Below are 13,893 nucleotides of genomic sequence, written 5' to 3'. Positions count from 1 at the left end.
AAGAGACTCTTGCCATCTGTTGAAGAGATTGTGATTGATGATGATCCTATGCTTCAACAACTCTGGAGTAAATTTAAAGAGAGTGTCAGCTATGCCACAAGAAACAACTTGAGTATAGCTCAAGACCATTGGTCTAGAGAATCATGGACCCTGATTGAAAAGAGATTCTATGTTCTCCAGGAGTTCAGACAGAAAAGCATTGATGTGAGTTCTAAAAAGGATGCTTTGTCTTCTTCCATCTTCCCTGCTTTGAGAGAACTTGAATTTTCTTCATCCTCAGTATTACCATGGATGAGCCATCAGCATGAAGAAGGTAATCAACATGAAAAGTAGTTCCAACCTGAACCACCACAAAAGGAAGAAAATTTTGTTATTATCCTTTGCTTCTCAACAGTATTTCCTGTGGAGTCATTAGTTACACCTTTAGATCCATAATTTAAGGTTGGAAATGAGACTTGTTCTCCTAATACTGAGCTTGATGCAGTAAGTATGAATCTAGAACCACTCTCAGAACTGCAAACAAAAGAATCAGTTTTAGTCCAGCATGCTGAAATCATTGAAGTTGCAGAAAGCATTCCTAAGGTGGATAGAATCAATGAGTAGAATGAAGAGATCATATCAACCAATGGTTTGAGTTTTAAACAACAAGAGAAGCCTGGTTTCCCAGAAGCACATATTTTAGTAAATGAAGACAACCTTCTCAATGATGAAGAATTGGTAAGAACAGTTGACAAAGAATTTTCTTTCATACCTTCATTTACCTCTAATTTTAAAAGTTTCAGATTTGAAGAAAATAAGGATAAACCTTTGCATGAAGTCTCTGATGAGAATAATCAGATAGTTAATGCAAAACATGAAGAGTTGAATTCCATTGAAAATTTTTGTGAAATTGACTTTCAAGTTGCAAAGGTTTGTGATGATACTATATTAGAATCTATGTGTCTTGAAGAAAAAGTGGAAAAATGTTTTGTCAAATCTGAAAATATGATTGAAGAAATTATCAGCAAATTTGAAAGAGAAATTAATGGGGATTATATTTTAAATTGTTGTCTTCTTGAAAACTATCCTAAAACAAACATGCTGGCTGCATTATGTTTTAGTGGTCATCCTATTAAATCTAAGAATGTAAATGTTGAAGAGGAAAAGATTTCAATGACTGGTGAAGTTTTAAAATGTCATGTGGAAGATAAAGAATTAGATGAAGATATTCATAATCTTGAAATAAAGAATAATCAATTCATGGTATCAGACACATATGGATCTTCTATAGTTAATTCAAATATTGAAGTTTTGAATTCAGAGGAACATTTTTCAGATTTAACAAATGCTGGATATGAAGAGGATGTTTCAGTTCTGATAGAGTCTACGGATAATAAAGAACCATTCAATTTTAGCCCAGGTCTGAAGTTAATGATGCTTGCAATTTTTTTGATGCTAGTATTCTTGATCATTTTGTTGGCAATAAAGTAAATATATGTGACTATTTTCTAGCAGCATATACTAAATCTGATGATTGTCTTTATCCTTCACAAAAGAAGTCAGAGCATGTGGAAAATGTAGATACATTTTTAAGCTCTGATTTGAAATCAGAAGTTGTTCTTGACAGTACTTGCAAAAGGTAAGATGACATTTCTTTCCTCAAAGATTTTCAATATTCTGGTTTTGCTAATCCTGATTTGAAAGATGATATCTCTACTAAGGAGGATGATGGAACAAATAGAAATGATAACACTGAAAAAGATGAAACAAATTCTATTCCAGTAATGCATCTAGAATATGTTGAATATTCCTTTCCATCACATAATTTTGAGTATGCAAGAAAGGATGTACATGGAAACATAAATGAATCAGAGATCTATAATGAAACATGGCTATTTGGAAAGGTCTTTGGGGTCATCATGTTGTAGATAGCTTTAGGGCTTAAGTTCAACAGTGAAGGAGTGGCTAAAGGTTACCAATGCTGTTTCAGATTGATGGAGTATCTCCCTCTATTCAGAAGAGGTTCATATTTTTCTCTTCCCATGAATGGCCACATTTGAATCTTTCCTTGCTTTTGGTCCTATTGGTGAGGTCTCCTCACCTTTTGTAAATAAGTTTTCTTTCCAATTTTGGTGTGTCTAGTGTAGCTTCTTCTTGCTTAGTCTGTTGTGGTTGTTTTCTCTCGCTCCATTTCAGTATGCCCTGCTCCCCTCCACCCTCCCTATATGCACTTTCTCATTGATTTTGGTCTATTCACCATAACCCAATGCTTAAGGCACTTGTTTAACCATAGATGTTGGATTCTCTATGCACCTTGCAGTACATATTACCCAGTCGGAGCCAGCTGTTGCCTGACTTTAAGTCACCCATTTTTTTGGGAAATATTGGTCAGTTTAGTCATTCTTGAGTCTAGGTCTAAGTCATTATAGGTAGGCCATCCTTGTCAGGTTTCCCTTTCTCTTGACCTCTCATTTATTTGTCGGGTGGGTTGGTTTAATTGTTGTCATGTCGGGTAGGTGATAGCTCCTAGCCTGGCAAGGATATCATGTTTTATTGATGATCTTCTCAGATAAAGGATATACAAATCTTTCTTATTTTAGAGATTCATGGAGCAGTATGTGCAATTTGGAAAGACATTTGGTTACTAAGGGCTCTGCAAATTTGGAAGATCTCCAAGTAAAGAGGAATCCAAATTGGCAATGGTCAAAATGCTTGCACAATTGCAGCTTGATGACAATAGAGGAGAGGCCTTGATTCAACAAAATGTAATTGATGCTTTGAAGCTAGAGGAGTTCCTTTGCTACTTCTCTTCTTAGAGAAGCCTAATTTGAATATGAAAGTCAAAGCTATAGCTATTCTAGCAGATTTAACTATGGAGCATGGAAGATCTTTTCTTCTCTGTGATGACAAGACACCAATGGAAGCATGCAAGCTTGTTGAAGCCATCATGGGAATTCTAACTTTTTGCGAATTACCAATTGCAGAGAATTTGATGAAGGTGCTGTTATTGTTGACAAAAGCTTTAGATGATAGTGATGTTGCAAGATTGATTCAAGACAATGATAATAACCTTTAAACCATTCAGGCTTTTATCAAAATGGCCAAGCCTCCCTTGGAATATCAAGCTATACAACTATTTTTTTTTTTTTTAATGTGTAGAGATTGATGGTTTTGTCTGAATGGATTCTCAGCATGTTTAAAATGCGGCTGTCACATTAAAGCAGAGAATTTGGAGTTGAAAAAGTTCATGTATCTATATCTCATTAATCATGCAAAGAATATCATGCTGATGTTGAAGGTCGAGAATCAGGAAGGTGTAGTCAATTTCGATGAGATTGTGAAGGAGTTAGATGCTTTCATGGTTGCCCGTGGAGATCTTGGTATGGAGATTCCAGTTTTATATATATATATATATATATATATATATATATATATATTTGGTGCAGAAGAGAATGGTCATGATAATGGAACTTAGATGTTACTTTATCAATGCAACATTGATACCAATAATGAAGGACCCAAATACATCATGCTTCATAAATAAGCGGGTCATTTCCATGTTTCAATATTTTGAGGAATGTGAATTGGAAGTGATGTGGTTGTAACATCAGAGCAGATGTGAAGAACCCATGCCTGATAAATAGACAGATATGGCTTGAAATTGATCATTGAGTTTATGAAATAAGACTGTTGATGCCAAAGAATAACATGTGGACCATTTAGACACATGTCAAACATGCAATGTAAGTTCAGTTATCTAATGTATATAAGTAATGAAAATTTGAAGCCATAGTCATCGACCTATGGTGTTGGTGCATCTTCTCACCAAGTTCAAAGACTTCATTCTAAACATGAAAGCTCAAAAGGCAATAGATGGCGATTTCATAAAATGCCACCATTTTGGATCCACCGCCACATATGATGAACATACCATATGGTCATCGGCACTTAAAGAAAAGTGGATTTGAAGGAGGAAGTCAATTTCTTCAGTTTTCCTCTCACAAAAGACTTTTGGGTCAAATCTTAATAGGCTGGTGCGAATTCTACACACCAGTGGAGTAACAAGTCTGAAGTTGTATTGCCTGATCATTCACCAATGATGCTAGTAGCAGACTTCTTTCAATTCGATGAAAGTTAGGGCAGATGTAAAAGCATCCAAAAGAGTGCATGCCAACTATTTGATGAAATGAGCTGAACACCGATTGATGGGCAAGTTCCCTGTACTTCCTTATACAAACTCAATGGCCTCAGTCGGCATGAGCATAGCCTAGAAGAGATAAATAACACTATGATTTAATCATCCATTAAATTTAATACAGATTACATAGTTCTCAACTCACATTGGGAATTTTGGGTACTTAAGATGTTAATGGCAGTGAAGGGAACACAAGCTATATGCACCACTCATGATATAGACAATTCATGTCATAGTTGCTAGATGTCAAGATGTTAGCTCACCATTGAATGCAGATGAGTCAAATATAAGTCAATCACCAAATGTCTCTTGGTATGCCGCCGTATCTGATTAATCAATGCAAATAAGAAAGTGAAGATGTTTGAACATAAGTGTTAGTAAGAACAAATGGAAGAGCATTCTAGGCACGACGATGTGAATATTGTTGCTATTAGGAATAATATGGAGGGGGAGTATTCGAGACTTGAACATGAGGTCATTCTCGATGTTGTGGAAAGTCTCAAGGTGATTAGAAAGTTCTTCTCAGAATGGATTGCTAAGTACGCATTTGAGTATGCATATCTTAACAATAGAAAAACAGTGTCAACTGTGCACAAGGCCGATATCATGAAACTTGCAGATGTGCTATTTTTGGTGTACTGCCATAAAATTACAAAGAAATATGAAGGGATCAAATATAATGAGATCATTGTTGATAACTACTGCATGTAACTTTTTTCCAATCCTCGTGCATGGTTGATTATTTGACTAGATTCCTTTGGTGTGGATAGTTGGTAGCCATGGGGATGGCTAGAAGCATAGCAAAGGATGCAACTAGTGTAGCTATTAAAGTTGGCAAATTGAAATCATCAAATAGTTGTGTGATAGGTCATCTTGAAGATGTTATTGGAGAAGATAATTGGGACCTAACATCATTTACCAAACTTGCACAACATTCATCTTATTGAGCAAGGTCAGATGAAGAGAAAAAGTCATTTTCAGCTCCAAAAGTATTAGTCTCCAGTCTTTTCAAATTCTAGAATTTGAAACACTTGGGATTCTCATGAAGGTCGTATATTGTAATCTCTATATATACTATTGGAAAAGTAAATGCAAGGGTCAAAAAATTGTTGATATGAAGGGAGATTGCAGAGACAATCACACTTGGTGTCAATTCTTTACTGTCCAGGTGCTTCCCTTTTCTACATACAGTCAGAGAGCTGGAATGGAGGAGAGAACACATTTAATTTCTATAATTTCATTCATGTATTGAGATTAATGTTTAGTTTTTGTAATAGGTTTGGCTATATCTTGCTAGAAAATATGATTACAGTATTGCATTTGTGTGTTTAAAACAAGGAAAGGTTTTGTTATGAATCAGAGTATTTGGGCAAAAATTTTCTAATTACTTTCAATCAGAGTATTGTTATGATCAGTTTTGAGCACTTTCTTGTATTCTTGGTCAAATGGTGATTGGGAGATAGATCAGAGTATTATCAACTAATCCTATTGCAAAGGTTTGAATGTTCAATCTTCATTTTTCATTTACATTGCATTTATCAAATTCATATTGCATCACCAATGCCAAGGAGTCATAAGTTGTGTGAGTTCTCTAAGTTGGCTAGGTTTAGGATCTAAAATTTGCCTAAGTTAATCTTGCCTAGGATTGACTTGGTTTTCCTCTTTCATTCTCAGGTTAAGAATGCACCCAATTAGTTTAGGCAATAAAACAAATTCATTGCATATCATTTCATAAGGGATCTATACCTTCCAATTCAGAGGAAATCTATCAATCTCATGATAGATTATCCAACTGTTGGCATCTAATTGTTCTTTCAGATTTGGGCATTTTGAGAGTTTATTTAAAAGGACAATCTGTTTACCAACAAACTTTGATGAACTTGGGAAGTTAGAAATGGATAAAGTAGAAGAGTCTATATATGCCATGATGGCAACTTTTAAGAGGAATCCAATTAAGATTGCCAACTCTTTACCCAAGGGCCTATATGACAGAGTTGAGTAAAGGTGGAAATATAGTCTCACAACAAAGATAAATATTAGAGAGACTATACTTGAAAGAGTAATGCCAGACTTGGACAAATCTAAGATGACAAATGCTATTAACAATTATAAGGGGAGATTTGATCCAAAATAGCAATCCTTTAATATCTTATAAAACAAGATTGAAGCTATTGTTCAACAGAGCACACAAATATGGAAGGTGATCTATGAGCTAACAACACAAAAGGCTATTGAGAAGGCACCTATGGAAGCATGTGAAGACAAAGTAAAACAAGAGAAAGTTGAAGCAAAAAATGATGAATCTGTGATGGAAGTACATGGGGAAGGCACTAAAGAGGCAACAACTAAGGAAGAGCAACATCAAGACCACAATGTACCAGAAGTATAGATGTTGAGTGCTAGTCCATAAGTAGATACAATAAAGATTAAGGATGTCTCTAACATCACCATTCAACATATCAATCCCCTAAAAGAGGAGGATATATAAAAGATATTGGTTAGTTCCACCACTAAGGAAAAACTATGTAGTCATCCTATTTTGGTGAGTGTGATTGAGATTGAGAAGGAAAAATTGGCATCTGCTAGGGAAAAAACACAAGCATTATCCATTGGCCCCCTCAATCTACAAAGGTGCAACCTACAATTTCTATTGTAGTATACCAAAGGAAGGACATAATGTCCTCACATATCAACACCAAGGTACAATATGTCTCAGTACCAACAATTACAATAATCAGAAAGAAGGGGCACCAGTCTTAATAGGTCAAGAGGCTAGTCCTGCACCTACACCACAAGTACAAGGTGGAGCAGAAACTCAAGAAAAGGAGAAGGATAGGACTAAAGATTTAGTCTTGAATACAAAACTAGAGGAAGTGATAGCAATTCAAACACTGGTTACCTTACTAGATACTGCTACTCCTACTCCTAGTCAAGCACTTCATAGATTGAGTATAGAAGCCACACTGTTGCAAGCATCAAGGCCTAGTCCTAGCATATCTAAGGTTGATGAGGTGACATCCTATGGTGACATAAACTTAGATGAGGTGATTGAATTTCCAAAGTATGATCTTACATCAATCACAATAGAGCATATGAGCATATGAGCATATTGTAGGATGCTCTGGTAAGGAAGAAACATCAAGAACTACTCAGAAGGGAGCATAGGAAAAAACAAGCACTTCATGACATCAAGGACATATTTCTTGATACATTCAACCTACCTACACCTAATGAAGCAAAGCCAATCATTGAGCAATTGGAAAATATTATGGAAAAGATTAATGATGAAGACCTAGATTCTAATGTCAAATTACTGGAATGGTCTGAGAAGAAATTTCAAATAAAGCTAGATGAATAGATATCAAGTGCCATTGCACTACACCAGGTTGAATTAGTAACAAAAATTGAGGGTGTAAAGAAGAGGTTGAAGAATATTTCTTCTCTTTACAGCAAGTTGTGTGATGTTCCCCTATTCACACAAGAAGTGCAGAGATACATTGACCATCTGGTGGGAGATTTAAAGACAATAGGTAACATTCTACAACAATCTCCTAGTCAAAGTCAATCTCATTTTAGAAATTTGCTATCAGCACAAGGTCCATTAGCAACTTTACAAGCTCAAGATGCAAATGTTAAGGCTACACTTATCAACATCTAGTCCATGTTAACCCCTCACATGGAGGTCCTACACAAGGAACTAGCCTATGTAGAGACATTGATGAAGAAAGATCCCCATCTTTCTACTCATGAAGGCTTAGTCACCCTTGCCGTTGAGTTGGACATTCAAGTCAAATCTCTTGAGGTAGCATGTGACAATTGGGATGCATCACTAAAGATTATAATGGAGGTCCATAAATCATTCTTTGACAAACACATAATTCATGTACCACCCATGACATAAGTGTCAAAAAGGGGGAGAATGAAATTTGGAGGAGAATGAAGAAAGAGGTAGAGTGAAGGAAGAAGAGAATAATAGAGGGAGACTACAAAAATAGAGTCAACAAAGTAGATTTACTCAATAAGAGTATTTAGTTTTAGATTAAGAATAGAACAATGAACTCAGGGGGAGTTATAGAATTTTGAGGTATGACTATTAAGTCACAAGTTTTGAAATTTTTTGAAATTTTGTATGTAAGCCAAGTACTGAAATGGAGACTATTTGAGTTATGCTCAAGAGCTGAGGATATTCATGCATGACCAAGTATTTTTTCCACTCATGTCAAAGGGGGAGATTGTTAATCTCAGATTGGTTTTGACATATAAGCGACAATATACTTAAATCATTTTCTTAGTTCAAGCCAAACAAGTAATGTATGTCGAGCATAAGTTGTCAGATATACAGTATATGCTGAGTAACTAGTAAGTGCTGAGTCACTCAAGTGTCAAGCAGATAGTAGATGCCAAGTCATTCAGATTCTGAGTGATCAATGGATATTGAGTCATTTAGAGGCTGAGTTACAACATTGAAGATACAGTGGATGTCGAGCATCAAACACTTCAAGTGTCGAGTAAATAGTTTTGGACATATTTGTTTGTAATGGCACAATTTTCTATGTAAACCATTTTTGAGCTGACTCAAGGATTTTTTTGCAATTCTAGATGATAAGAACACATCTATATTGAGGATCCCTATGCAGTATGTGCAACCAATTAGTTGAAGGGATATTTTAAGCGAAAAAATGGATGAATCACAATCGTTGATTCATACCTAAACCTAAGTTACCTAAGTCTTCATAAGGAGGAAAAACCCTAAAATATGTAAGCATGGAATGTATAGAGAGAGAAGTTTCCATGCACAAACAAAGAATTCTTGGTGGCTAAGGAGTTGAAAATTGAGATACATTGTAGAATCAGTTAGAGGAGAACAAAGGAAAGGAGTTAGAGGACAAAAGTGATACATCTAATCAAAGAGGATCAAGTACACATTAGGAAAGAGGTGATCTATTATCTAGCAACAAAGTGCTAATGGCAGGATCATTGCTAAAACATTCTAGCAGGTGTATTAGTTAAATCTCTTAACGGAGTAGTCCTAATAGGTTGTTGTAATTCCTTTAAAATGGTGCTTACTTCATTATGAGTTTTAAGTTCTTTAATTAGACACATTTCTAATAGGGTGTTGAAATCCTTTAACAAGGTAAGATCTAACAATCTTGTAAGCCTTTAATAGGGTAGACCTTTTATAGGATAGATAATAATTTATGATAAAAAAATTTAGCCTTCATTGGATACAATTTATTACTATAGTATTGGAGATTTGTGGGTGTCATCCCCACCCCAATTTTACCTTCTCATTGGAGGGTTTTTGGGTAGCCAAATACCTGGTGTCACATATATGTTGAATGTTATTTGCTTTCATGCTATGGATAAACATGTTTAGCTATCTATTTCAGTTTACATGCAAATTGTGAGATGAATGTGTGGCAAATGTTTTAAGGGTTAAAGTTTTGAAGGAATAATTCACCCCACTTTCAGAGTTTACTTTCCCTATTGTATTTCCAACATCAAATACACCAAATGAGAAACAAGTGAATTGGTTGAATCAAAAGTAAATCAAACATGATGTGCATCACAATGATGGAGGTATTAATTTTATATTGGGCATTAATTATGAAATTATGAATATAATTTAACATCTTCAATTACAATATGACGTGTAACCTTTTTTTGAATATTTTAAAGCATGTTGAACATCATGGTGAATGAGTGGAGTATGTTTGAAGTGTTCAACATGTTGAGGTGGTGGTGGATCAAAATGTTATTGTACATGATGTGGCATTGTTAGGTAAGAAAAATGCATGTTATGTTTTACTGGTTAATGAAATACTTGTAACAGGAAAAAAAAGAAAAAAAAAAGAGTATGCCAATTTAACCCATTTACTTGTTATTGCAATAGAGTCCCCTCTAGTGTAGTAGCCTCACGCTCCTTAAAACAAGAGGAGGTATCATAATTTGACATTACATGTATCACAAGAGGAGGAGAATGAGGAAGTTATTTATGCTCCTATCAGCTTTTACCTTAAGAAAGCTAAGAAAAACAAAAAAAAGAAATGATTTGAAAAAAACCTTGTTTGATAAACTTTGTTGGATAATGAAAGAACATTGTTTTGAGTAATTATCTATGAATGTTGCATATAATATTGATTTTTATGTCATGTTAATGAATATTGTTATGTGTTAATGAAGTCTTGATTAGCATTGCATATTAATGAATTCTATATCATATTAATGAATGTTATGTGATTGTATTGATTGAATGGTATTGTTCATAAATGGATGAATGGATGAATGAATGAATGAAGTATGTAATTAAATGTTAATGGGGAATTTAGATTGATGTTGGGGGTAGGGGGGGGGGGGGGTGGTTTGAGGCCATATGAGCTACCACCTTCACGTGGTTATCCTTGTTAAGTAGAGAATGTTAAAATACTCTCAAAACCAAGTGAAGCTCAAACTAACATACCTTCATTAATTAATCAATTTCATTCATTGTAGATCTAGAATGATGGGATGATACTCTATGGTATAGATATGAATCTCTAGAGGAAGATTAGGTACTCAATCTTCCAGCTTCAACAACTTTACCACTTGCTTTATTTTGTGTCTTGTAATTGGATCTAGATGGGAGCACCACAACCTATTCCTACCAATTGTTCCATTTCAACCTTCTCAAACTCCTCATTTAAATTTATATCTAAAACATCCAAAACTTTTCCTTGACCATAGGTCCACTGCTCTCTTTCCAAATGCTTAAGTGGATTAGAATTCTATCTATAACTTCCTAGCTTTCCTTCTTTAAGATAGTCTAAGTAGTTTCCAAAAGAAAACTAAAACTCAACATGAAACCTATTCTAGTGATCCCACATTTACCTCTTGCAAATTTTTAAATGAAACTTTGCTAAATCTGGAAAAACAATGAAAATAGAAAGAAAATAAGATTTCCTCTCTTAACCTTATTTTCAATGTGATGATCCAAATTGATTAAGCACAAGAAAGTGAGCAATGCAAAAATGGATCATGTGATGGAAAATAGGGAGAGAAGGGGGTTAAATGGTCTTTCTATTATGAGGAGTATGTGCTCAAATCTTGAAATAGATAAAAGACAAATACTAACCTTGAATCTGGAAAATGTTGTTTTCTAGATGTCTATGCAATTTTGAGGGTCTCTACAACCTATTTCAGACTGGAAATGTCGAGATAGAGAAAACCCATAAATCTTTGGTCTTTTTGAGGGAGGTTGACCTTGAACCTAATAGTGGGGCACAATCTTACCCTAGGGCACAATTGTACCCCAAAAAGTCAACCTTGACCTATACTACTTTGACAAATTTTTTTTGTGTGGATCCCTCAAGTTAGATAAAAAGGGTTTTCAAATATGCTCTTCAATTCATTGCTCCACAATTGTATCTGCAAGAAAAATGGCTTTTTTGTTTAGATGAAGGGTTTTCCTTAGTCAAACCTTGGTTTGTAATCAACTTTAATAATTGAATTAAAATAGAGAATGCTAGCAAGTAGTAGAAGTAAATCTAACAATGAAGCTATGATACTCAATAGATATGCAATTGTATTTAAAATGTAAACAAGAATATTGATATGAAAGCTTGAACATAACATTAACAAATATAAATCAAAACCTCCATGATTGTATGATTAGAATCCACCTTAATAGAAGAATGAATAAATCTTGAAGATGAATGAAGGATCTTGAAGGAAGATCACACCACCATGATAGCTAGATCTATGATTTGAATGATGAATCTTGAATGCTTGAACCAAATCCCTTCAAAGGTTTGAATGCTTCAATCCTTGATCTTCAATGGAAGACTTGAATTCTTGAATCATAGAATGCTTGCTCACTTGAAAAGTAGGTAGTTGCTTATAGATAGTAGTCATTCGTGTGTGATAGATCCTTGATGGTAGATAGATTGTAGATGCACTTATGAATTATGGATGTCAAAATGAGGGAAGAAGACTTCCTTATATAGAGATCTAGATTACTAACTCCTAGAGAAGGCTGACATAAGAGCATTAAATCCCATTTAACCTTAACTCCTAGAAATGGACCTAGATTAAATGTAAATTAAGAGTATACCATTCTAAAACCTGAAACAACCAACCCAAAAGTAGAAAAAGAAACTTTTTGAAGCCCAAGATTCCAAAACTCCCAGAAATTGAAAATAAGACCTAGGGTCAGGGATGAGGTTGACCCTACCCTAGGTTAGGGTCAAGGTTGTTCTTGACCTAGGTCAGGGTCAAGGTTGACCTTGACCCATAAGTCAAAGTTCTTAGTTTCACAGAGTAGGTTGTTAGGAATAGACTAGAAATAGAAAGAAAGAAGCAGAATGGGGGGAAAACTATCAGATCCATGCAAAAACCTATTCGAGGTGCTTGACATGACCCCATACCACTTAGTAAAAGGGCTAAACACTCTTAACACAAAAGTGCTTCCATTTTAAGATGATACATTTAGCCCCCACTTTAACAAGAGTATGAACTTGTTGGTGTAAACAAATATTGACTATTTACACTTTACTTAATTTTACTTAAGATAATGCATATTCATATTAGTTGTCATATAGACACCTAGGAGTTTGCATATTCATATGAGTTGTCATGTAGACAACACAGTAGTTTGTACTCCAATTGAGCACATGTTGTCTACTACATCTCTTTATGATATACACCTTTCTATTCTTATCCTCTCATTGTTGCACATACATTGATACACAATGAAGGATAATCTACTCTTGGTGGACATATTCTTAGTTGTAATGCTTCTCTTGTATGACTCCTAGAAATATTAGTTGCCTTTATATACAAGGCACTTCTATGATGTATTCATCCAATTATCTAATTAATCCATTCTCATTTGATCATATCTTATCTCTCTTGTGCTATCTCTTGAGCTTCTAGGTCTTGGCATTTCATTCTTTCCTTAAGAAAATTCTTACATGGTATTAGAGCTATATCAAATTCTTACATGGTATTAGAGCCAAAGGAGCATCCATTGCATAGCCATTGGAGAGATTTTTTGTAGGTCAAGATTGGAGCTTGCTAGTGCAAATTAGATATTGGTATCACATTCAGAAGGTCAAAAAGCCCTTAAATTGACTTTTGTTTCATCAAAAGTTAGACATCTGAGGTGAAATTTAGAGTCATATTATTTTTGGAGGTTCAAAAACGATGATTCAGAAAAAATAATTACAGGGGTGATTTTCAAACAACGATATCTCCCTCATACAAACTCCTTTTTTTGAGCAATTATTTTTTGTTTTGGGGTAGAATTTCATGATCTACACATTGCCACAGGTTGTTTGTAATCCCCGTTCCTAAATTTTTCTGAAAATCACAAATCCCAATTTTTGCAACTTCAAAGGCTTCGTTCAGGTTCATATGGACACATATTCAGGTGCTATTTTTTTTGAAAGTGCATAATTTAATGTCTACTTTTGAGATCTAGTATCAATTTGAAGTAATTTTGAGTAGACATAATACTTTCAACATTTGGTAACTTTTGGCCTATTTTGACACTTGTAATTAATTAGATCCTTATGAGGTCTTGTATCCTATCTTTTTGAGTTTGATATAGCTTCATATTTATTGTTGTAACCATTAAAATTAGAAGTCAACTTTGGTTCATTTTGACAAGTGGAAATTGTACACACACTAAGTATAAAGTGCCAAATTCATCCATTTTGGGGGGTTGGGACACTCTTTGATTG

General features: G+C 34.7%; 1 pseudogene; it reads left to right on the top strand.

The window, feature by feature from the left end:
• The first annotated feature begins 4,561 nt into the window (after nt 1-4,561).
• Nucleotides 4,562-4,885, top strand: LOC149534896 (isocitrate dehydrogenase [NAD] regulatory subunit 2, mitochondrial pseudogene; annotated as a pseudogene).
• Nucleotides 4,886-13,893: the final 9,008 nt, after the last annotated feature.

This window comes from Cupressus sempervirens, chromosome 10, assembly GCF_028749045.1.
Source record: "Cupressus sempervirens isolate cs-2001-9-10 chromosome 10, ASM2874904v1, whole genome shotgun sequence".
Classification (NCBI taxonomy): Eukaryota; Viridiplantae; Streptophyta; class Pinopsida; order Cupressales; family Cupressaceae; genus Cupressus; species Cupressus sempervirens.
This window is presented reverse-complemented; position numbering and strand designations above follow the sequence as displayed.